The sequence below is a fragment of the Pipistrellus hanaki genome (assembly GCF_964339955.1).
Source record: "Pipistrellus hanaki genome assembly, chromosome: 1".
Classification (NCBI taxonomy): domain Eukaryota; kingdom Metazoa; phylum Chordata; class Mammalia; order Chiroptera; family Vespertilionidae; genus Pipistrellus; species Pipistrellus hanaki.
This window is the reverse complement of record NC_140503.1, coordinates 39,693,166-39,718,089: the sequence shown is the minus strand read 5'-3', so window position 1 is coordinate 39,718,089 and position 24,924 is coordinate 39,693,166. Positions and strand designations below refer to the sequence as shown.

Genomic DNA, 24,924 nt, shown 5'->3' with positions numbered 1-24,924 from the left:
CTAAACCATTATAGTCATCTTTATACCAATGCAATCACATTAGATTTAATAATATATTTTTATTATATATTATATAAAAAAGGGCCCACTCCCAAAGGCACTGCCCATCACGCCCCCCTGTCCCTCTGCATGGCAACTCTCAGGTGCGATGCCCACCACAGCCACTGCCCTTGTGTCTTAATGAAAATCCCACAGAGAATCCGCTGGAGATATTTGAATACAAACACGTAACTAGGAAATTCGTTGACTTTGATGAATTTTCTTTGGGAAAAGGTTTTCCGGAATGGACTCCATTAAGTCAATTTAATCCCTTGATCAATTTTCTATAAAGCTCACTTAAGCTATTTCCAATGTTTTCGCTTTTTCATTTTGAGTTGACTGAAACTATTTTCATTGGGACCAAGTCTTTTTTCACTCACATTTTATATCAGAAATGTGGTTCATCGCTCAGATGTTTGTCGATATCAGATTTCACTGATGATAGCTTCTGTCAGGGCAGCTTTCCTCTTGTAACCTTTACCGCGACCAAGTCCATGTCTGGGGTCACATTTCATTCTGAATGTTGGCAAGAACATTTGATTCTTTCATGAATTCTAGAAAGTAGCCTATGGAGCCATCTAAGTTTTTTTATGCATTGGGTAAAAGACTTCGGAGTTTGTAACTATTTCTTAGCCTGCACCACAAGAACACCGGGCCACATTTATGAGATGGAGAGAAAGGGTGATGCCAAGTGGAGAAGAGAGAAGTTCAGCAGCATTCCCCGGTGCCGGGGTCAGGGTGTCCTGGGAAGGAGAGGGAATCAGTGGAAGGATGAAAATGTTGTTCCCCCTTCCAGTTGGTCTTTTTCTACTTTTATCTTATGTCATATGTCACTTGACCTCCGAGGGTCAACTGTGGGTGGAGGAATCACGTGGTATAAAATATGATGGCCTAGCCCTGGCCTGTGTAGCTCAGTTGGTTGGAGCTTCATTCTATGCCCCAAAAGGGTTTGATTCCCAGTCAGGGGCATATATCCGGGTTGTGGGTTTTATATCCGGTTGGGCATGTGTGAGAAGCAGCCAATAGATGTTTCTCTCTCTCTCTTCCTCTCTCTCAAGTCAATTTTTTAAAAATATAGATGTGCGCGCGCGCACATACACACACACACACACACACACACACACACACACACACACAATGGCCTAGACCTGCCACGGAGCCGACAGCTGGGGCAAGCCATTGTTCCTTTGGAGGGAGGTAAGGCTTGAAACCAGGGTCTTGGGCTCTGGGCGGGATAGTTTCCATTGAGACCGTTCTCTCTCCATGTCATGGAGCACTTCCACATGTATTATTCCACGTGACTTAAACAGCGCACGAAGCAGGCAGTATCACCTTTGATTTGTGGATGATAAGGGAAAATAAGGCAAGTAAGGTGGGTCCTCTTGCTTCCAACCCAGGGTCCCCATCGTGTCTCAGGCCTGGGAACAGGAGGTGAGAGCGGCGTCTGCATCTCAGTCACCGGTGGCAGAGGCCTTGGGTCGGCTCCTAACACTCCTGGGGCCTGAAGAATACAAATGGCCCCCTGCCATGTATCTAAATATCTCATAGTTATTACTCAGGCTCACATGCCCTTAAACGAAAATATTTTCTCCTTTTACCTTGACAAATGATACCTAAATAATAGCAAAACTGGACAACTGTGTTTTTCATATGACTGGAAACTGGTATTTGTTTGTTTGTTTGTTTTAAATATTTTTTTTATTGATTTCAGAGAGAAAGTGAAACTGAGAAAGAGATAGAAACATTGATGAGAGAGATTCATGATTGGCTGCCTCCTGCACGCCCCCTAGTGGGGATCAAGCCTGCAATGTGCCCCTGACCATGATCGTACCTGGGACCCTTCAGGCTGCAGGCCAATGCTCTATCCACTGAGCCAAACTGGCTAGGGCTGAAAACTGTTTTTTTATGGCTGAAAATTACTAAAACATCAAAGATGACAGCATTTGCCCAGCTCAGTGGTTGAGCATCGAGATCAAGGTTTGACTCCCATTCTCGGCACATGCTGAGATTAGGAGCTCTGTCCCCAGAACAGGGCATACAGGAAGCAGTTGATCAATTATTCTCTCTCATCATTGATGTTTCTATCCTTCTCTTTCTCTCCCTTCCTTGCTCTGAAAAGAAAAAAGAAACAAATGACAGCATTAATCATTACTAGGTATGTATGAGTGTTCTGTTAATGAGCTAACGATGTTTGAAAGAATAATAAAATAAAAATACATAAATTATACACTATTTCTTTATTTCATAAAATTTGTCTTTATTTCAACAAAATTACAAATCATATTGTTATAATAAGGATTTTTACAAAAATGTTGTTCTATTGGCAGAAATGCCAAATCAGACCTTTTATTTTGAGGGGGTTCTTAGACAGTTTTGCTTTAAATTCTATGCGGAGAAACTTCCGTTTTCTGAAACAATAGGAACTGGAATTAATTATATATTCCTTAAAGCAGTACTTATATTCCGAAGTGAACCATAAATTTTGGATATCATGTTCAAACACTGTAATGGGCTTTTATATGATAAATTATTATTACAGGAAGCATTACATAATATTCTAATTTCCCCACACAAATCCCTATCGCTGACGGATTCCAGCCTCTCTTGAAGCAGTGTCTAGCTTGGTGCCACTCAGAATGCCCGTCCGTGGAACAGCTGTGGCGGGCCTGTGAGGAGATAAGAGGCTGTGAAAGAACGTGTCCCTCGACACACCCTTCAGTTCAGCTGGCTTTTTTCAAAACAAGGCGTTCTTGATGAAGAAAGCAGCGTGTTGATTAACACTCCTCAATCAGCACGAAGAATTCATGTGGCATTTCTTAACTTCTTTCCGATTTTTCAACACTGAGCTATAATCAAGACAACCAAAAGTACCAGATTTGCTCATTTGTGCAAATCACTCTTCAATTGAGATTCTGCCTTCATCTACAATGGCCAGAAAATAGTCTCTATGAACTGGACTACTTGAATATGCACCTCCTTTATAGTCACGAAAGCATTTTAGTTGTTTCCTAACTTCCTTGTATTCTATCAGTATATCACTTTGATTGCATATTTCGTATAAAAGTTTGTTCTATTTATTTAAAAATTTCTCTAAACATGAAACTAATGTTTCAGTCCTTTAAAAAATGACAGCCAATTTAGATCTGGTTTTTAAAAATAATTTTTTCTAATGTTATTGGCAAGCCACAGTTTATACCAAATAATTATGAGTAGCACACATTTTAAAAATAATTTCATATCCTGTCAAGCACCATAACTTGCTCTTTGAAGATCTGCTGTTTCACTGAACTCTTCTAATTGTATTGTATCTTGTCCAAATTACTTCTGATTCCTTTTAAGAGCATTCGCTGGCCTTCCCATCAAGTGTCTCTGAGTGGTTGTAAGGTCAGATTTGATAAGTGTTTCATCAAGATGTGCTATCTTGGTACAGATCCAGAAAATATCATATATTTGCTGAATTGTCCAAAAAATGCCATTGAATTGGTGCAGTTGAAGCCACCTCTCCTAGTATGACTTGAAACCATGAACTATACACAGCACAGGGAATGCTTCTTCATTTTTTATTAAAATTCTGGCTCACACACTTTTTTTCTGTATGATCACATTAGTGGCATCATCAGAGGTTTAGCATTGACAATTTTTTAAAGCAATGCCTATAATTGAAAGCTGTTATTCAATTTTTCACTTTGATCAAAACCTATCCTAATATATAAAAACTCTGGGTTGTAATGACCAGTAAGGACTGAGGCTCCCAACCTGAAATCAGTCCTGCAGTCAGCTGGGTTGCCATGACAACCCAGAGCTGACTGCTTCTGCTGCAGGCACAGTGCCCCAGCACTGACTGCTGAGAAGGCTGTGAATCAGGGCCAGAGAAAGGCCTGAAGAGAGAAGTAGGGGCTGATCTGTTGCCTCTGTGGCAGCTTTTGATCAGCACTTGCCTCTCTCTGTCTTTCCCAGTCTAGCCAGCAGCCGGGCCTCCATTTCTCTCCAAGCCTCCACCTGGGCTGCTGATCAGCCCTGCCTTTCTGATAAGGCCCCATTAATAGGGCCAGAGATGCTGATTGGCATAGGAACTGACCAATCAGAACCAATTCTGGGTGCTGTGGGGAGCCAGTGGCTGCCTAGAAGGTAGAGCTTTTGACGCTGACTGGCATAGAAACCAACCAATCAGAACCAAATTGACCAGCAGAGGAGGGCAGTTAGGAGCAAGATCAGGCCTGCAGGGGAAGGTAGTTGGGGTGAGACCAGGCCAGCAGGGGAGGGCCATTGGGGGTGAGATCAGGCTGGCAGGGGAGGGCAGTTGGGGGCAACCAGGCTGGCAGAGAAGGGCAGTTAGGGACAATTAGGCAGGCAGGCAGGAGAGCAGTTGGGAGCCAGCAGTCCAAGATTGCAAGAAGGATGTCCAACTGTCAGTTTATGGGCCTAAACTGCCAGTTGGACATCCCCCAAGGGGAGAGAGTGCAGGCTGGGCCTCTAGTTCCTATGCCATGCACCAGGCCTCTAGTCTATAATAATAAAAGTGTAATATACTAATTAGACAAGACAACCTTTCCAACGAAGCTGGGGCTGCGAGGGCCAAGCCCCTTGCATGAATTTTATGCATTGGGCCTCTATAGTAGTACTTTTCATAAAAGGCATAAAACCAGTGAAAATACTCCTTAATTTTGACTTTTTTTCTTACTTCAAAAATCATCCTATATAATAACAGGCTAATATGCAAATTATTCCCTTGACCAGGAGTTTGACCCAGAGTTCAACCAGGGGGCAGGGCTGGCCAATCAGCCAACTACCCCCATCTCCTCCCCTGGGCCAACCTGGCCAGATCGGCCATGATTGGGGTGGGCCAGCCAGACCCCACCCATGTATGAATTCATGTACCAGGCCTCTAGTACAATAATGTTAGTCATTCAATGTAGCTTTTGTCTCTGTACAATCTAATTGATCAGAGTAATATTTGTTTTTTATTCAATTTCTTCTCTCACTTTTTACCCTCCAAATTAAAAATCTCATTTTGAATTCTACATCCTAGATAATTATTTGTTTCACTTTTTAAAATTCCAGTTATATGTTTGCCTATTTTAACATAAAAAATTAAAGTAATTTCTGCTGGGCTTTATTATTTTGTTTCTTGTATATATAATGTCGTTGGTGCCTCTCCCAAGTACAGCATTCTGTCCGGCTGGATACAGGGAGTATCATTTTATCCTTTAAGAACACCCCGACAACGTTCCCTGCTGGAGTTTACTTATTTCTATTGAAAACTGTCCACAGCTGGCTGTCTAATCAGCTTCTTTTCCCATTTCTAGTAATTGTATGTGTTTTTGGGATATCGGAAAAAAACTGCTCACTTGTTGGCAGTTGAAAAATGGTAAGCAGGCTGTCCCTTTCTAGATTTTCCTTTTCTTTTCACCTCTGGTTTGAGCTCCACGTTTATAATTGCCCTTTCTATCATAACCTCTAGCTGCACTCATTCTCGATGATCCATGGGATTAAAAATAAAATTAATTACATCAAAAGCATATAATTTGAATATATTTTCATCATAGCAGTGTAAATTAGGTCAATTGTAAAAACGAACTTTTAAAAAAAAAAAAGGTATGTGGAAATAATTTTACTTTTTCTAAAATACTAAAAAGAATCTATTACATTTAAAAGGCCAAGTACAGATTATGTAGTGACTATATCAAAAGTTAAAGCCAAAATTACTTAAACCTGAATTTTTCTATTTGATTTTTTAAAAATTATAATTATATCTTAACTAGTTTGTAAAAGTAAAACCACTTGTGATTCTAGCATTCAACGTCCATCAGGCAATATAATCTTTCCTGACTCTGACACATCTTGTGTGCTAAGTAACAAGAATTGGGAGCATTTATTAAACGCTGACATTCATTAAGTGTGTCCTGACAGCTCTGCGTAGTAGGAGGGACTATTCACATGTTCAGGGTGGGAAACAGAAACTAAGGACTTGTCGGGCGTCCTCGGCCGTGAGGGGCGGCATCAGTAGCCGGCTCACCCCACACTGAGAACCACCTAGAAAGGCACACTGGACAGGGCCCTGGGATGGCCTGGCTCCTGCAGCCCGGAGTTTGAGGCTCCGTGTGGCGCAGGTGAGGGACCAGACATCAGGCGGTGAGTCCCGCTGCTACAGAACAGGACCAAACCTGCGCCGCCTCTGGAGCCGGCACGAGGGCGCCACCTGCAGGGCAGCAGGGGCCCTTCCTGAGCAGGCCAGCTCACATCGGAGCAAGAACTGGGATGGGATCCTGAAGAGGCCTGGCTGGTTCCGGCCCACGGAGGACCTCGCGTGATGAAGGAAATTCAGGCAAGTGCAACCAGGAGACCCACGCTGCTCTCCCCACCCTTAGCTCATGGTTATCCCTTTCCACCTTTTCCTCTGGCAGAGGGTAAGTTCTTCCTAATGTCTAACTTCAACCCCTCGGACTGCAGAAGGAAGCACTTTCACTATGAAGAAACCTGAATAGGGCAAGACCAAGCAGGCTCTGTAGCTGCCTCCTAGGGTTTCCAGAGACACAGCTCCGTGGAAAAGCCGCCCCATCCAAGCCAAACCCATTCCTCCACCTACAACTCCCGGGCAGGCCTATATCCTCGCCTAGGACAGCTCCTCGGGTTGCAAATGTGTGTGTTTAGGATCCTGCTACCAGATTGCACCTCCGTAGCCCTCAGTCAGCCCAGTGAGATCAGGATTGCTATTGCCATTTTTCGGACGATGAAACTGAGGCCCGGGGAGATGGCATGACTTGTTCTAGAGAATCAGGCCAGGAACAAGGAGAGATCTGAGCCCACACCCAGGCACTTCTCCCCAAGTGCTGTCTCCCCTCACGGGGAAGGAGTGTGGTGTAAAGGTGAATCCCTCTGTCCGCTCTGTGTGTAAATGGGGATGTGATCACATGAGAGTCCAGCCCCGGGGTGCACACACATGTGCTTTGCACAGGTGCATGAATGAGTGGGACAGCTGGACTTCTTTTTGCAAGACAAAAATAAAATAAAAAAAGGTCTTTCACCTACCACACATCTTATACAAAAATTAACCTCAAAATAGATCTTAAATGTAAGATCTTAAATAGTCTTAAATGTAAAATGCAAACCTATTAAAAAAAAAAACTTCTAAAGATACAGGAGAAAAATATGTGTGGCTTCAGGTTCAGCAAAGAGTTCTTAGATACCAAAAGCATAATCTGTAAAAGAAAAAAATTGATAATAAGTTGTGCTTCATCAATATTCAGAAAGTATAAAGGAGTCGGCAATAAGGAGTAGCCCAAGGGGCGAGATGGCGCGCATCTGGGGCTGGGTGTCCAGGGCTCCAGGAGGCCCAGCTCTCTTCCTCCGAACCCAAGTGGCCAGAGCTGCTCACATCTCGGCATTTGCCCCGGGCTGGTGTGGACTACAGCACATTCGCCTGCCACTGCCACCATTCCGGTTCCGAGGCTGGTCTCTCCACCGGAGGGTGAGGGCTGCCAGTGTTCCGCTCCTGGGCCTGCTTCCAGCTGCATACTGAATCCCTCCTCTCCGATGCACCACTCCCTGCCCGCAGCCCTCGCTCCCCATCGTCACCATCACCAGGGCCTTGGGCAGGTTGGTACTGACTGTGTTCAGAAGGGGGCATTGCAGAAAGCCGCCCAGGCAGGCCTCTGGGCACTCTCAGCTTCCCCTTTGTGGGCTCTGCTATTTCAGTACCACGACGTGGGCATGTGTGAAGCTGCTGCCATGCTGTGGAAGCTCCGACCTTTCGGACTGCCTACCCTGCGAGCTGACAGTACACCTCTCTGCCTCTGCGCTGTCATGCCCTTCCTCTCCCAAGGAGGAGGAAATGACAGAGAAGTCCACTGGCGAGATACATCTCTTCCGCTAGCCACCTGGCTAGTTTCAGAGTTTAATCTGCGAGGAAGAGGCTTGAGAGGAGTTGTAGCCAAGAAACTGTGAGACTGAGTTCCATATTCTGATGAGTGAATAAGCTTGTCTTCCAGCTTTTCACAGACTCACAGGCAACTGAACATTCTATAGGAGCTGTCCCATTTTGATTTACCAAACATCAAAGGGAATTCGGGTTTACTTGGATCAATACCTGATCAAACATCTGTATTTTGCTCTGGGAATGATGGGGAAAGGGGAAAAGTATTGATGCATAAGTAAAGACTGCAGACACTTAGGCAGTGCTTAATGGTTAGCTGCCCCCTTGGTTCAGTTGATACCAGTCACGGATGGTTCTATGTCTTGGGGAAACTTTAAAGTTAGGAAATGCTGATATTTCACATTACCAACTTATAAATCCTGGGAAAAGAGCCTGAAGAACTTCTGAACATAGAGGAGTTCCAATCAGGGGAGTATTACACATTCTAAACTGAGACATAATCCTCAAATGTGCTCATTTTACTTGTCCTGAAATAATGTCCACAAATATAAAACTTTAAGTAATAGATTATTTTCCTACTGAGAGAATCTCTAATGTTAAATGTATTCTGTGAAAATAGTTTAAAAATAATAATAAAAGAAATAACTCAATTTAAAATAGGCAAAAGATTTCAAACGATGTTTCACCAAAGAAGAAATAGGGATAGCACATAAAAGATGCCGACATCATTCATCCAAAGGGGGTGTAAATCAAATACCCTTAGATACAGTGTCCCCCCCTTACATGCGGGGCGTACGTTCCAATGCCCCTGTTGGATGCCTGAGACTGCAGATATACTGGACTGTACATGTACTGTACTGTCTTCTCCTATACATACATACCTATAATAAAGTTTAATTTATAAAGGAGGCCCAATAAGAGATTAACAGCAATAACTAATAATAAAGTATTGCAATTATAACAATATACTGTAATAAAAATTATGTGAGTGTGTTCCCTCTCTCCCTCTCTCTCTCTCTCTGTCTCAGTCTAATAACCAAGTAGCTTCTAAGTGTTTGATGGGTGGGAAGCATATGCCGTGAGCAGGAAGGTGGGAGATTTCATCATGCTACTTAAAATGGTGTGTAGGTTAGAACTTCGGAATTGTCCATTCCTGGAATTTCCCATTTAATGTTTTCAGGCTGAGGTTGGCCCTGGGTAGCTGAAGTCACAGAAAATGAAGCTACAGATAAGGAAAGGCTGCTGTCAGAGTATAGTTAAACTATAGTACATCTATACAAAAGAACACTATCCACCTTTCAAAATTATATTTTGTTCTTCAAAATAACATAAAAATAATTATGGGATAAAATATTAAGTAAAAGAATTACGATATAAAGATATAAACAGTGTAATCTCAATCTGAAGGAAAAGTGTGTGTGTGTGTGTGTGTGTGTGTGTGTGTGTGTTAAATACTTGTATTAAATAAAGAATAAAACACATAAAATATATATAGGGCTCATTTCTGGGGATGGTAGTTATAGGAGATTATAGTTTTCTTCCTTATATGTCTCAGAATTCTTCAAAATGTTTCCCAACATACGCACATGGCTCTTATAAATTGTCTAAGTCAAGAGAGAAAAAAGTGGGTGTAAGTCTGAGCCCCTAGCCCTCCCTAATTGCTAAGTTCTTTGCAGAGGACATACCACCCGGCTCCCAACAGCGCCGTCATGTGCTCACCATCTCCCTCCCTGCAGCTTCTCTGAGGCCCCTTTTGGCTCTCGGCTCTCTGAGCGCCTGACCTCCCTTCCTCCCGTCCACCCCCAGCTTTGTCCTCACTCTCCCCTCTCCCCCAGCTGCTCCTCCTGTGTGGGTACTGACCCTCCTACTGACCCTCTCCGTCCCCTTTTCCTTCCCGATCCTCATGGATCTCCGTGGGATTTCACTCCCTCTGTGGCATCAGCAAGGCACCCCGGACACCCACATCCCCGTGTTCAGCCTGAATGGCTCCTGCAGGCTCCGCGCCCTGGCTCCCCTACCTCTCACTCAGCCGGTGTCACTATGGATGACTGCCAGGCACCCTCCAGCAGCAAACAGCAAAGGGGCTGCTCCCACAGCCCCGACGTCCTCGCAGAGGGCTCAGGCAATGCACACGCAACCAGTAAATGGAACTGGGGGCTGCAGACCCTGCATGTTAACGAGATCCCCAGGACGCTGGATCCACGTTAAAACGTGAGAACCGCTGCTCTACCCCAGTGCTTCTCAGAGCGTGTACGCAACCAGAGGCCTCGGCATCTCCCGGGAGCTTGTTAGATTGCAAATTCTCAGCCCAGACATGCTGAAGCCGAACGTGCGTGAGGGAAGCCTGACCTCTGACCCGCCTGCCTCTCTCTTACAAGAACCCTTATGGCTGCAAAGGGCTCACTCTGATAACCCAGGATAATGGTCCTGTTTCAAGGTCCTTACCTAATTCGCATCTGCAGATTCCTGTTTGTTGTGCAAGACAACACATGCGTGGGATCTGGGGTCAGGTGGTGGCATTTTGAGCTTACCACAGCATCTACCACAGAGCCGTGCTTGGTAAGGGTCTCTAGAAAGAATGAAGGGGTGAGCGGAGAGAGAAAGAAATCAGGGGCCTGATGAAGTTTGCCCTTCCCCATCCTGTGAGCCCAGGCCCACCCGGGAGCTTTGACCCGGTCCTGAAGCCAGGAGACCCACAATGCTCCTTGGCACAGTGGTCCTTCCATTCAAGTGGCCAGTGCCATGTGCATGGGAAGGCGAGGCCCCCACTGGAGCCCAGCAGGTGGCACTCCTCAAGCACCGTGCAGGCTGGCTGAGGACCTGAAGGCCGGCCGTGAGGGGAACACGGGGTGCCAGCTGGGTAAGCTCAGTGTCTGGGGTCACCAAGAGCTCATGCACTTTGGGTTCAAGTCCTGACTCAGCCATTTGCCAAGGGCAAGAGCTTGAATGGGGAATTGAACCAGTCTGTGCCTCCTCCTCTTCAGTGACTTCATAGGCAAGGGGGCGGGTGGGGGGGAGCGCTGGGTTAGGTAACATCAGCCTCGCCAGGTGGAGAGAGAACTGGAGAGCAGGAATGGTTTGGCCCTGGTGGTGCATGGGGGCAGGGCGGCAGCGAAAGGGGGAGCTGGAGCCAGTGGGCGGGTGCTGACTGGCCCGGGGAGCTTGGGATTGGCCGTGGCCGCCACCACACCCAGGCCTCTGGCCCCGGCCCTGACAGTCCTGGGCATGAATGAGGCTTTAGGTCTTACACGGCCCTTTGTGTGATTTGCTGACGCCCTTTAGTCATTCATTACAGGGGAGCTGGATCCTGAGAGGGGAAGAGTCAGACGGCCTGTGGTTCTGGGGACCTCCCTGGGGGCCCCAAGGTGGGGCAGGAAATGCTCGGAATCCAGGTGCAAACAGCCTGGGCTCAGCACTTCCCTGCTTCCCGGACCCCTTAAGCTCCAGTTCCTTCTCCGTCAGCAGGGACGATGCAGTGCGTCCCACCTCTCCCGGGCCCGGGTGCTGAGGCTGCGCCCGGGATGGGAAGGGCAGCTGCTGTGTGTGGGCTGGGAGGATGGAGGGAACAGAGCTTTCAAGTAACAGAAAGGGGCCTGTGTGAGGTCTTCTGACGGGGTTCGATGGGAGCTGATGAAAAGGGGCAGTTTGTCCTTAGATTCGGGAATATTATGATAAAGACATCAATGTTGCTGAAACTGGTTTGGCTCGGTGGATAGAGCGTCGATGTTTCTAGCTCTCTATCCCTCTCCCTTCCTCTCTGTAAAAAACTCAATAAAAAATATATTTTTTTAAAAATACATCAGTGTTCTGTAAGGATACCGGCTTGGGGCTAAATGAAATATTTACACAGCCTTCAGCTATCTTCTCCCTCTCCTTAGCACCCTCCGCCCAGGCTAAAACCTTGAGCATGGACTTCAGAAGTGTCCTCAAACCCCACTCTGGGTCAGAAAGGGACTCGCTGGCCAGGAGGATTGTGACGGTGGCTGTTAGCGGGTGCCCAGCCAGAGGCCAGGGCCGCCCACGGGGCCCCTCAGATCTCTGTGCTGGAAGAAAGACATTGCACTTGGATCTTGGAAAGGCAAACTAAATAAACTGTGGAGGCTGCTGAGACACAGACGAAACCCGCAGGGACTTTCTAGTAGGCCCGTGTCGGAAACCCCCCTGAAAACAGTTTCCCAAGAACCTGAGGAGGAAGAAAGCCCGGCAAGGCAGGTGGCAATCTGATGCGATTCAGCCCCTGGCTCCTGGAGGCTCCTCAGACACGCTGCTTGCCCTCTCAGACTCTTACTTTTCCTGGAAGAGCTCATAGATCTCACCTTCCCGCATTCTAATGTGTGACATTGACCATAAGTCCTCCATTTTTCCCATAAAGGGACGATTTCTCAAAGGCCTGACCCTGTGAAAACCTCAAGATTGGCTGGCTAATGTGAAAAAGGCGTCATATTTTGAACGTCAGCGATAGAATATATTCTGGCGAAGACGTGTTCTAGGAAAAATTGTGTATATATTTAATTTTTTTGACTTTGACACGTATCCTCTGATTGCTAAGAAAGGCAGTAGAGCAGCGATTGAGAGCACAGACGTTGGACCAGTCCTGAGCTACTGTATGACCCTGAACAAGTCACTGCCTCCACTTTCCCGTCTATGAAATGGGGCTAACGACAGGCATGCGCTGTGGGGAGCCTGGGATGGCGTGTCTGGCCTGTGGAAAGAGCCCGGTAAACACTGGTTGTGCTTATCACTTCAAATCCTCTTGTCAGAATGAAGGCTTCCTGCCGGGCTAGATGTTTGGTGTAGATCTGGACTTCCACGCCGCAAGCAAGCAGACCGGACCCGGCACGTCATGGGTTCCGTCCGAGTCCAGAGCCGCCCTCCAGGCCCCAGAGCAGCAGGCAGCACTTCCCCTCCCACCTCCAACAGCTCCTGAGCGGGTGTGGACGAGGAGCACAGCAAGCCTTCCCCTGGCCTTTCCTGAAAACACGGCTTCAAAAGGGCCCACACCCAGGCGCTAAGAAAGCCTCAGGCCCCGTGCCAGCCCCTCTCCCGGGGTCAGCTCGACTTCTGAAGGTGTCCTTGGCCATCCACGAGGAGGAGGCTCCGGGCACCCTCCGCCTCGGGGCGAAGCCCAAAGACAGAGGGGAGAAGGCCCTCGCCCTGGGCTGGGCCCCGCCTGGGCACGGCCTGTCCTAGCTGCGGCCTCCGCACCTTTCTCTCCCCGTCAGCGTCCCGTCCCGGTGTGACCCCGCAGGTATTCTTATTAATGAACAAAACAATGGGCGGGGCCCTCAGGGCTCGCGGCAGTGAGCTCTCCCTCTGCTGCCCCCACAGGGTGGGCGCCCTGAGCGCAGAGGGCTGGGGGGGGGAAGAGGCTTGTCTCCAGGTGGGCACCTCTGGGCCTGACCTGCCCGGACAATAGCTCTGCCACCCTGGCCTGCATACCAATGTGTCTGAAACTTTAGCTTCTTTCAAATGCAAATCCTCCACCGAGGCAGCCCACAGAGGCCTGTGCTCATTTACACCTGAGCCTGAATAGGCTATTCAAGAGCCTTCCCAGAATGCAGGGCTAATAACAATCACTATTGTATACTCGCACCGGTTAGGTGTTTATTGCATACTTACTGCCACCACACCAGAAATCAGAAAAAAAGGATCACTCACAATCCCAGACCTAGGAAATGGAATTTTGGTTTTCTTTTTTTCCCCCAATTCCCCTCCAGCCCTTGAACATCTACCGCTTTCCCTCAGCCGGACTCCCACCCGCTGCAACGTTGCCCTCAATGCCACAGAATGGTCCGCGTCTCCCCGTGTTGCCACCGTCTCCACACTGAGCTTTGGAATGGGTGGGCTGCTGCACCCCAGCGCTCTGGAGCTGGGCATGGCGGCTGCTCCCGGTTCCCTCCAGTTAGATAAGAGGCTGGAGCTCAGTTCAAAGAGCTTTCCCTGTGTTTGAGGGTTACTCCCTTAGGATACATGCTTCGGTGTGGGATCGCTGGGTTAAAGGTGCTGAATGTTTGTGTGGCTCTGGAAGGAGAGCTGAGTCCAGGTTTTGCCTTGAGCTTGCAGACAGCTGGTCCCTGGGGACTGAGAGGGCTGGGGGTCACGGAAGGGGAAGAGGGCTGTCTCTGGGTTCACTCAGGCAGTGAAGACTTTACAGGGGCAATCCTCACAGGCTTGCCTGGAAGAGAGGCAGCACTGGACTGAGGCGCACTCTCCTTCCCACTCCTCCGACAGGCACCATGGTGGGGATAGGGAGGCTGGGAGAGGAAGAAAGCCAGGGAAGTGGGGAGCCGCGGGCACTGGATGGCCCAGAATTCAGGCAGGCAGTGCAGCTGCAGTGGCTGCTGGGGGCGTCCCACACTGTCACCGTGCGCCCAGGCGGTCAGGGCAGGCTCCTCGTACATTCAGCAAACTTGCCGTGTGCCGAGTGTCACCAGCGGCCGTGGGGCCGGACGATGAGGACACAGACATGACCGAGGCTCTCTAGGCGCCGGGGACTCAGGCAGCTGAGGGACACCGCACTGGCTGCACCGCAGGATCAGCTGGGGAACTTTCAAAAGACCTGGTCCCACCTGCAGAGATTCGGAGTGGATTGGCGGCTGGTGCTGACATTAGCCAGGATTGAGACCACTGCAGCAGGCATCGGGCATCATATGTTCTTGTTAGAGCATTTGTGGATGCAGGGACGGCGATTCTCTGAGGCTCGTAGGGGGAAACGGGGGTTATTGTGGGCTAGCGATGATGTTGGGGGGCACGAGGGGAGACAGAGAAGGAAAGCTGAACCCCCTTCATAGTCTCTATGCAGGCCCTTGCCCCAGCCACCCACATAACCTTCCGCCCAAACAAACCACGCTTCTCTGCTTCAAACCAGTCCCCTAGCTCTCCCCTGGCAAGCAGGGGCCACCCCAGTCCTTTGCATAGAGGATTCTGGCCCCTCTCCCAGCCTCAGCCGGAGCAGTAAACCCGGATGGTGCCACCCCAGAAGAGACAAGCAGGGGGTGGGGGGAAGGACTTATGTGTTAACTCAAGGTTGGGTGCTAGAGGGGCAAGTCCTGTATTAAGTGGGGGATTTGGTCCCTTTTGCATTGATCCTGTTGTCATGAGAGGCATTTTGCACAAAGAGGACAGTCTGGGCCCTCCCAGGAGGAGCTGGCGAGCCCTGTGAGGAGTGGGGGCCTGTTAGGACAGCAGGTTCTGATATGGTGCCCCCTGACCCCCTGGAGCCAGGAGGGCAGAGGCAGCGATTGTAGAGTCTGAGCCATGTGGGCGGGATGGGGCTATTCTCCCAAAGAGGGTAGTTGAGTTCACTGTGAAGGTATCCAAAGGGGATGTGAGCCCAGGCAGCGTGGCTCCATGGTTGAGCATCAACCTATGAACCAGGAGGTCTCAGTCCAATCCCTGGTCAGGGCACAGACCGGGATTGCAGGCTTGATTCCCAGGAGGGGGTGTGCAGGAGGCATCTGATCAATGATTCCCTTTCATCGTTGAGTGTCTCTCTCCCTCTCCCTTCCTCTCTCTGAAATAAAAACAAAAACAAAAACAAAACAAAATGAACCCATAAACAAAAGCAAAGGCATTTATGGCTGGCACTCTCCCCTCTTCCCGCCCTGACGGGTCCCTCTGACCATGTGCAGACCCCTCTCTCATGGTCTGTGTGCCCATCGCCACGAAGAGACAAGCCGGGCCCAACCCAGCCTGGTCGGTCCCACACCTGTTTACCGCGGCCCTTACAGGAAACAGCAAAACCCCAGATGTTCCCTTCACTCAGCACCCGGCAGTCTACAGCGCCCTCCCACTGCGTCCTGCGGTCCCGTGATAACCCTGGACGAAAAGGCGTTGCGATCCGCACTCTATAGATAAAGAAACCGAGGGCCAGCGAAGAGAAACAGCTGCTCAGAGTCCTTTCAGTGTAGGCTGCCCGGCTCCCGGGGCTCATTCCGTGCCCCCTCCCTGTCTTCCTGGCCCATCATCTCTGCCTCATTGGGGGGTTTGGGGCCTGTGCCTCTCGGGAACACCCCACGCCCATCTCTCCACACCTGGTGTGGCCTCCAAAGTCCCCAAGCTCCCTCCCTTCTGCTCACTCCCATCTCTGCACCCTGGCTCAGCTCCTCTCAACTAGAATGCTTCTCCCAGTCACTGGCACCTACCCCGTCCTTCCTGTCTTCCAGTTTCCTTGGGCTGCGCAGAAAGCCGGACTCCCACCCCCTCCAGGCTCCCTCCCTTCCCGTTCCCCTGCTCTGTGTGTGTCACTAACCACAGGGCCTCTCCGTGTTCCACTATTTCTCCAAAGTGTTGCTGTTCAATCATTCAGCTAAATTTACTCTCCCTCCGAGCAGAGGCGGGTGTCTGTGGCACCTGCCAACCAGGTAGGTATTCGGCCAGGACATGCTGACAGGTTCACTGTAACCCACGGACCACCACCTCCCTGTAGGGTGGGAGCCTCTGGATCTTCCCTCTGGTTTCCCGAGGTGCCCACGAAGAGTGTGCGGTGGGCTGCGGCGGGCGAGGCCCTGTGCATCTGTGCACTTCGCTGGGTGGGGGTGGGGGTGGGGGTGAGGGTGGGGGTGGGGGTGGGTGGGGTACATGCTGCCACTGTGCCTGCTGCTGCCTCTGCAGGGAGGGGATGAGGCCAGCACTAGGCTGTGAACATCTCACGTCCCCTTCTCCCTCTGAAGTCCCTCACTGTCGCAGGCATCCAACGATGACACCAGAAAGCACACAGCCTCTTGCCTTCCCCCTTCAAGGAGTCCCATGACCAATGTCTCAGCCAGCCCCCAAACCCTTGGGAAGGCAAAGGGAGGATTATTTATGAGGGACTTGTCTGAGGCCACAGTGAATTCAGCATAAGCTGGATCCGAGAGCCACGCCCCAAGGCCAGCCATTCTTGTCAAGCTCTGCTTTGCACTGGATGACTGCGTACCTGTTTGTAGGTCCTCATGCAAACTTATTAAGTCTGAGCCTTGGCCGGTGTGCTCAGTGGTCTGAGCCTCAGCCCGTGTACTGAAGGCTAGTGGGTTCTATTCCTGGTCAAGGGCATGTATCTGGGTTGCAGGTTCGATTCCAGACCCCAGTCAAGGTGCATGTGGGAGGCAACCAATAGATGTGTCTCTTTCACATCGATGTTTCTCTCCCACCCCCCACGCTCCCTACCTGCCACTCTCTCTAAAGATCAATGGACAAAACTATCTTCAGGTGAGGATTTTTTAAAAATTAAAATAACTTATTAAGCTAATATAGACTGAGGCACACACATACACACACACACACATACACATACACACTTTTACAAGAAGTGCAGTCACAGAAAACCTTACTGAGCATGATGCCCAATAGCAGCATTCAGGGTCCATAAAAGGGCCTCCGAGATAATCAACTGCGACCCACTCACCGCAGTTGGGGAAACGGAAGCCCAGAACGGGACAGAGACTTGTCCAAGGTCACAGAGCTGAGTGGAGGCCTTCGGACTCCAGAGACAGTGCTCCTTCCGCTGCCTGTGCACTTAGCAAACAGGGCAGAGCCGGGAGCAGAGGGGCTCTGAGAGCCTGAGGCAGCCAGGGGGTGCCTCCCATTTCAGTCCAGGGCTTTTGTCCAGACTTCCTCTGCCCGGGGGCAGGGTGGGGACTGGAAGTGGCTGCAACCTGTTCCTGGGGCACCTGCGAGCCTGGGTCCCAGGGCCCAGACGCTCTTTGTCCTTTGTGTCCCTTCAGCTCTTATCTCTGTGTCCACTGAGTGGCTGGGGCCCAGGCCCAGCACCTTCCAGGCCTGGGAAATGGAAACCTGGGGGGGAAAGGTGAGTCCTGGGTGCAGAGCAATACCTCCCTCCACACCAGCCCACCTCCAGCCGGCTCCTTGGCCACTGGGGAGAAAGCCAGGTAGAGCTGACAGCAGGCCCAGCTCAGCCAGAGCCCCTCCCCCTCCCTCCGGGCTGCAGAGGAGGGCATTGGGGTGTGGCTGCGGTACCCAGTCTGTTTGGTTTTTTCCTTCCCTGTACTCCACCCCGTGCATTCTTCTGAAGGGCATGCTCAGCTCAGGGGCCTGGCCCTGACGGAGGCCTCAGGCTCTCAGCCCTCGGCCCCCGGGAGTGGGGTGCAGAGGGGGTGAAGGGGTGAGGGGGTCTATGCGCACCCCCTGGGCGCAGGGCTTCGGTCGTGCCTCAGCCTGGCCAGTGATGGGAGGTCACCCTGCAGAGGCGGGCAGGTGGTTGAGTGCCAGCCCCGCGAGGGGAGGGTGCCCTGGCCGCGGCTCCTCCCTCCGCCGCCCGCCCCGCCCCGCCGGCAGGGGATCGCGGGCGGGACGGCGGGAGGGCGCGCCGACCGGCCCGGCCAGGTGCAGCGCCCGCGCGTCTGGGGCCGCTGCGCCCGGAGCAGCGCCGGTCCCCGCGCCCGCCCCGCCGGACGCCGTGACCCCGGAGCCCAGGTAACCGCGGGGGCCGCCCTCCCGCTCCCGGCGCCACGCGCTCCCAGGCGGCGGCCGCACCGCCTCCCCGGCCCGGCCGGCCGGCGCTCCGAGGCGGGTCCGGGAAAGTTCGCTCCGGGCGGACGGGCGCGGGGCGCCGGGAGGAGCAGCCGCTGCCCGCCGCCCTCCGCCGCCGCCTCCCGCCGCGGGAGCCGGGCCACGGCGGGCGGGCGCACCGGGCTCTGCGGGCATCGCCGGAGTTCTGCTTCTCTCTCGTCCCATCTCCCAGCCTCCCGAGCCCGTGGTCCTCTCCCCGCCACGACCCCTGGGAAGATCTTTGATGGGGCGCCGAGAGGACGGCGTCTTAGGGGATGTTTACATCTGTGCTTCCCGCCTCCTCCGGCCAGCGACACGCTGGGACCCGGGGCCGCGGCCGGGGTGAGGGTGAGGCGGCGGCCCTGGGCTCCAGGGGTCCGCCTGGGTGCTGTGGAAGTGGGTGCCCGCCTGGCTTCTGTGGGTGCCAGCCTGGCTGTCTTGTGGCTCGGCATCCTTGGCTCCCCAGGACTCTCCAAGCCCCAGCGCGGGCAGGAAGGGCGGCCTGCCCCCCACCAGGGGCACAGACCCAGGGCGCGGCGGCCCCTGCTGACTTGAGGAGAATGGGCTTCCTCCAGCCGCGGCTGTGAGGAGGGCTCCGCTCAGGGTAAGGATGGGCTGAGAGGCGCTCCTTCCCACGCAGAACCAGAGGGCACAGGTTGGGAGAGGGAGATCCGTGGGTGAGAGGAGCTAACGTGGACACATCTCTGATGTCATTTTACTCCCCCAAAACCAGCGCCCTGCGTAGGTCTTATTCCACTGGCAGAGGAGGAAAAGGCTCCGAGAAGTTAAGCCATGTGCTCATGACAGGCGGTGGACCTGGACCGCACAGCCGGCTCCCAGGCTGCTGCTCAGCGTGTTTGTGGGGGGCCTGGCTCAGCCGGAGTTTGTTTCCCCTCCCTCCCCCTGAGCTTCCGCCCCTGGAAGGGGTAGGCCAGGAAAGGGCACCTCCAAGAAGAAATAAAATCTGGTCACGAAGCTCCTCCAAGGGATAGCCAGCTCGGAGCTGTAGCAGAGTCCCCGGAGCAAAGGTGCTCAAGGAGAAGGGAATGAATGAGCCTGGAACAGCAGGGATTCCTGCCCAGCTGACGGAGCTCTGAAAGGGGCCCACCGCCCCCATCACCAAAGGCCTTGGACATCCTCGACCACTTGAGGCAGTTTGGCATTTTTTAAACCAGGGAGCACTTCCACAATCCCATGTAGTTTTCCAGACAGACAGGCTTTTGCTTCACCCCGGGTCCGCTTCCTGTCAGGCCAGCGAGAAGCAGAGGGAGGCGGTTCCATGCCCAGCTCGGCCTGCCCAGGGTTGGAGGCGGGGGGGACCCTGGTCCCACCCAAGCCTTATCCATCCCTCCAGAAGTCTTACTTTACGTTAATCTCCCTCGACCCCTCCCGCTCCTTATCACTCCCTGGGGCAGCCGGGACAGAGGGAGGAGAACTTGCTTTTATGGGCCTTCATTTCCTCACCTATAAAATGACGGCGACGGGATCTGCATGGTTTCATGGGGGGAAAGTGGTCCGAAGGGCTCTGTAAGCTTCAGAGCAAACCAGAGTGCCAGCCTGCCCTGCCCTGCCCCGCCCCGCTGGGCTGTAAATTCCTCTGGGAAGCCTCCATGCAGCCAGGAACCCAGGAGGCTGACCTCCTCCTGAGCACACAGTAGGTTCACAGGAAGTATTTACAGTCTACAGGGTAAGAAGTTGCTGAAATTGGTGGGGAAAGGGGAGAGTTTTTAATCCTTTTTCCCTCTCCCCATGTAAAGATAGGGGACAGGCTGCCGTATAGGAGGGTCCAGGAGGAGGGACAGGAGTGGTGTGAGAGCCCCTGGAGGTGGAAATGGTCATTGTCTTGTTTAGGCAAGGCCAGGGTCCAGTGGGGTGTCGATGGAGGACCCTAGAAGATTTTCCATGGCAGTGCCCTGGACACCGAGGCCCTGCGAGGAACCCCTAACCCCAAAGTCTGCTCTGGCCCGAGGACAGATCAGGACACTCAGAGGTGGCCAATCTGTTCCCTAGCGGAGGCCACTGAGAACATCGCTGGGATTCAAACTCCTGAACCAACATGCCCTCCACCCGCCCCATCCCACCCTCCACTGTCCCTGCCCAGCTTCCTGCTGCTGGTTCCTGGTCTTACCCAGAGCTCTAAACCCAGAACTTCTCAGCTGGAATCAGCCTTAGAGGCTGTATCCCTACACCCCTGCCCTGCTGTGTTTGCCATAGTACTTGTCTCCATCCAACAACCTGTACGTTCATTTTTATCTTGTTTATTGTCTGTCATCCCTGTTAGGAGACCAGCCCTGGGAGGGCAGGGCTTTCTGTCTGAGTTATCACCGCTCTATCCCCAGGGTCAGAGCGGTGCCTGGTGCGCAGTGAGTGCTCGGTTAATACACGTTTTATAAACGGTACCTTCACCCTGCCCTTCTCGCTGTACGGATGGGAGATTGAGGCCCGGAGATGAGGAGTGGCGGCTGGAGGCAGCGCTGGAGCTTTTCCTGATTGGGCCCCAACTAATTCGAAGCTGGTCTCTGTCCCTGCACCAGGTTGCCAGGGGTGCTTCAAGCCAGCTGCCTTCGGTCACCCAAAGGGGCAGCCCCTGTGCTGAACAGACAACCAGCCCCACAGGGTGGCTCGAGAGCCAGGGAGGAGTGCTCCGGGTCAGACAATGCTGGCCTCCAAAGGTGGCCATTCCTCTGTCAGTGGTGAAAATTGCGCCCTCTCCAGGCCGCCTGCGAAAGTTCCTCAGGGCCCTGGAGAACCCAGGAGGACCAAAGCCAAGTCCCGGCAGGCAGCCCGGGGGAGGAGGGTGGAGCTTCAGATCACCTGGGCCAGGGATGGCAAACCTGTCTGAGATGGTGCCGCCAGATGTGGGCCAGGAAGAGGGAGGACATTATTCTGCCCAGGGCCCTGGGAAGGCTCAGGCTCCGAGCCTCCCTTAGGAATCTGATTAGGTGGCTCCCGGGGACCCAGGAGCTTGAGTGTCGGAGACGCTGTGTGCAGAGACCAGCAGGGCGGAGAAGCTCCAGTGCGGGATGTGCAGGTGGAAATCCAAGAACTGTGGCTCGGGAGAAGCTGGGACTTCCTATGGGATAGAGAATATGGGAGGGGAAATGGATATATCTATCAACAATAAATAATACTATCAACAATAAAAAATATGTTTAAAAATGAAAAGAAAATATGGGAGACACATCCACACACACCAAGCAACTTCAACCTCCTCCTCTCCCCCCATTCTTCCAGCTGCCATTGTTTAAGCAAAGAAATGTGATCTGTTTGGAGTCAAAGCTCTGAGTGTGTAGGACTGATCGGAGGGAAGACACCGGGGCAAGGAGGCTTCCCGGGGGCCCTTTTGCAGGAGCACAGAGGGGAGACGCGGTTCCTGGAGGTACCTCTCCTCCGCCACTCCCGGGAAGTAGAGACCCTGCTCTTCTCTGCTATTTCTACTGCCTTCTAGTAATAGTAATAAACAATAACTGTTAGCTCTGTGGCAGGCCCTGTTCTAAGCACTTCACATGTATTAGTTCATCCTTACAGTTACCACCAGCTTGAAATGGTATCCTCTCCATTTTACATCCGACAGATGGGGAGCCTGAGCCTCAGAAAGGTGACCTAACTTTGCCCAAGATGACCCTTGGGCAGGGACAGGGGCCACCAGAATGAGCCCGGACAATCTGGCTCCAGCCCCTGCAGACTTAGCCTCCGTGCCATGCTGCCTCCGTCAGCCAGGGTGGCCACACAGCTGGGACGGGGAGCCTGGCGGCCAGGGGAGCCGGCACACCCCTCACCGCGGAAGCAGTGCCTGTGCAAGCCCACACGTGAGATCCACGGGGGCACTGGCTCTCCCCACGCCCTGCTGTCCCCCACCCTTTCCCATTGGTATTGTGGTTTGCCAGATGAAGAGTTGGAATGCACCTGAGACTTTATTTCAGGGAAGATCTTCAAAGTTGGGCTTTGAAGGATTTATAGGAGTTCACCTGCTTGTTGGAAAAATTGGAGAGGAAGGGGACCTGGCAGGTGGGGAGAGCAATAACCATTCTCAGTCTGAAGGAATGAACTCGGAGTGCATCTGAAGCCACTGTAGGGACCCCCTCCCAACCTTTGTTGTCCCCCTCCCCAGCCACTCCCTGTGGGCTCCCTGCATGCATTTCTGTCCCCTGACCTTCTCTTTATCGCCGTCATCGCTACACGTCTGGTGGCTTTCAGCAATAATGATGGAAAAGTACTCCTGCTGTGATACGATGTGAGTCAGTCCTTCATAAATAATGGGGTTGCACCATCCGTTCTGCTGCCTGGACCTCTGCCCTCGTGTCTGGCCCGTGGTTGGAGACATGGTGCTGGCTCCCGGGGGAAGGAAAGGGGTGACTCGAGACGTTGTTTTGATATTACACAGATGGCAGCAAGGAGCCAGCAGGTATGGGACACGCAGTCATTTTTGGCATCTGGGGGGAAAAGACTGTGTCGCCCAAAGCAGTAATCTGAGAGAGAATCCCCACCCATGCCCTGTTCTCTAAGTCAGGGTTTACCCTATAGAGTCGTGCTCCCTTCTGGCCTTGACACCAGGCTGGGATCACCCCTGACATGTTCTGTCGGGACCTGGGTGACAAATTTCACCTAATTTTGCCTGGAAACACCATGGGCCCTGAAGACACTCTTCCTTTCTGGTTGTTTGGGAGCCCCACGGCCAGGCTGACCCTGGCAGGGCTCGCGTGGAGCCTGCCGAGGCACAGAGCCTCGTCATCATGGGCTTCCAGACTCCATGCTCCCCAAGTCCGCTGCTCCGCCAGCTTGCCGCCTGCCTCTGAGTTGGTCACTGCACTCTGGGGAGCTGAAGGCTGGTGTGGCCGGTGTGACTGATGGGGAGTCCTGGATTCTATTCTGACACACTAACTCACAGTTGACCTTGTCCCTTCTTGGGCCTCAGTTTTCTCATTTGTAAAAGAGTCAGCGTTGCCAAAACTGGTTTGGCTCAGTGGATAGGGCTGAAAGGTCCCAGGTTCGACTCTGGTCAAGGGCATGTATATTGGTTGCGGGCACATCCCTGGTGGGGACTGTGCAGGAGGCAGCTGGTCGATGTTTCTCTCTCATTGATGTTTCTAACTCTATCGCTCTCTCTTTCTCTCTGTGGAAAATCAATAAAATATATATGTTTTTAAAAAGAGAGACAGCGTGGCCTAGACCAGGGACTGTTGGCTAGTAGACTGGGGACTTGCCGTGGGGCTGTCCTGAGCATGTGGGGTGTTGAGCAGCATCCCTGTCTCTACCCACCAGATGTCAGTAGCGCCACCTCTCGCTTCCTTCATCACAACCAAAAATGTCTCGTCAGTGCCAATCATCCTCAGGGGGCAAAATGGTCTCTGGTTGAGACCCACTGGGTTCGATGCCCTCTGAGTTCCCTCCCCCACAAGAGTCACTCTCAGAACCCAGACCGAGTGTCCTCTCCCAGCCCTGTTTGGTACATGTGGGCCGTGTGGGGGTCTGTGGTGGGGGCCCCGAGGGCTTGCAGGGCAGGATGTGAGGAAGGGGAAGGCTCTGGGTCCGCTGGACCTCTTGCTGAGAGCCACGGCCAAGTTCTCTCTGCTTTCCAGACCTTGGGTTACATAAGGCAGTGGGGGCAGGGGCGGCGGGCCTGTGGTGGGCCCCCACACTAAGGTCAGCAGCCTTCCAGTTGGTGACTAATCATCTCTGTGTGCTCAAAGGACTCGGCTTCCCCGTGGTCCCCTCTTGGGGACACAGGAAGTGAATCAGCCCGTGGTCTGCGCAGAGAGGGAGAGGACAGGGCACGGTGACGTTAAACACATGGCCACGCATGCCTGCCCCGACCCGGCCCTGGCTTTATTTTATTTGTTCCTCCCAAGTCAGCTGTTCGTTATCTTTCTCCATGGAGGCCCCCTCTGACCAAGTTGCTTACTGAAAGAGGGGCATTTATCTCCTCCAGGGGTGAGAGGGGTTTGAAGATGAATCCTGGGAGCAAAGCACCGTTCTGGGGACAACAGGCTGTGAGATTTGGGGTAGTGTTAATCCAAGATGATTGAGTTGGGTTATTTGTTCTTCTAGTCCTCACTGGAGGACTGTAGACCGCTCTAGACTGTGAGCTAGATGCTGGGGCAGGAGCCGTGAGGCAGACCCAGTCTCTGCCTGCAGAACCCCTCAATTTGGGCAGATAAGGTGTCAGCCCTTATTGCCATGTGCTAAGGATGTGTGTGAGCCTAGGCAGAGGAGGCCCCGGTTCGCCCCACCCAGGGTGTTGTAGGGAACTGGGGCTTGGCGGATGCAGGGGTCTTCAAACTACGGCCCGCGGGCCACATGCAGCCCCCAGGGGAGTCTGATCCTGCCCGCCAGGTTTTTTGGGCAGTGAGCGCAGCCAAGGTGTTACAGTAGGAATTAGTAGTTCATATAGTCCGGCCCTCCAGCTCTCTGAGGGACCGTGATCTGGCCCCCACTTTAAAAAGTTTGAGGACCCCTGGTAGAGGTAAATAAGTGGGTTTGGGTTTTGTTTTTGCCTTTTTAAAAAAATTTCTTTATTGATTAAG

General features: G+C 52.3%; 1 protein-coding gene and 1 long non-coding RNA gene across 3 annotated transcripts in view; one reads left to right on the top strand and one right to left on the bottom strand.

The window, feature by feature from the left end:
* LOC311624814 overlaps nucleotides 1-24,924 on the bottom strand; it is a 654,664-nt gene that overhangs the window by 507,553 nt on the left and 122,187 nt on the right. The window lies entirely within an intron of this gene.
* PAQR5 (progestin and adipoQ receptor family member 5) overlaps nucleotides 18,176-24,924 on the top strand; it is a 67,815-nt gene continuing 61,066 nt past the window's right edge. For both annotated transcript variants that reach the window (XM_084888004.1, XM_084888005.1), the window contains exon 1: nucleotides 18,176-18,325. The gene's annotated coding sequence lies outside the window, so the exon portion shown is untranslated. The remainder of the gene's footprint in view (nucleotides 18,326-24,924) is intronic.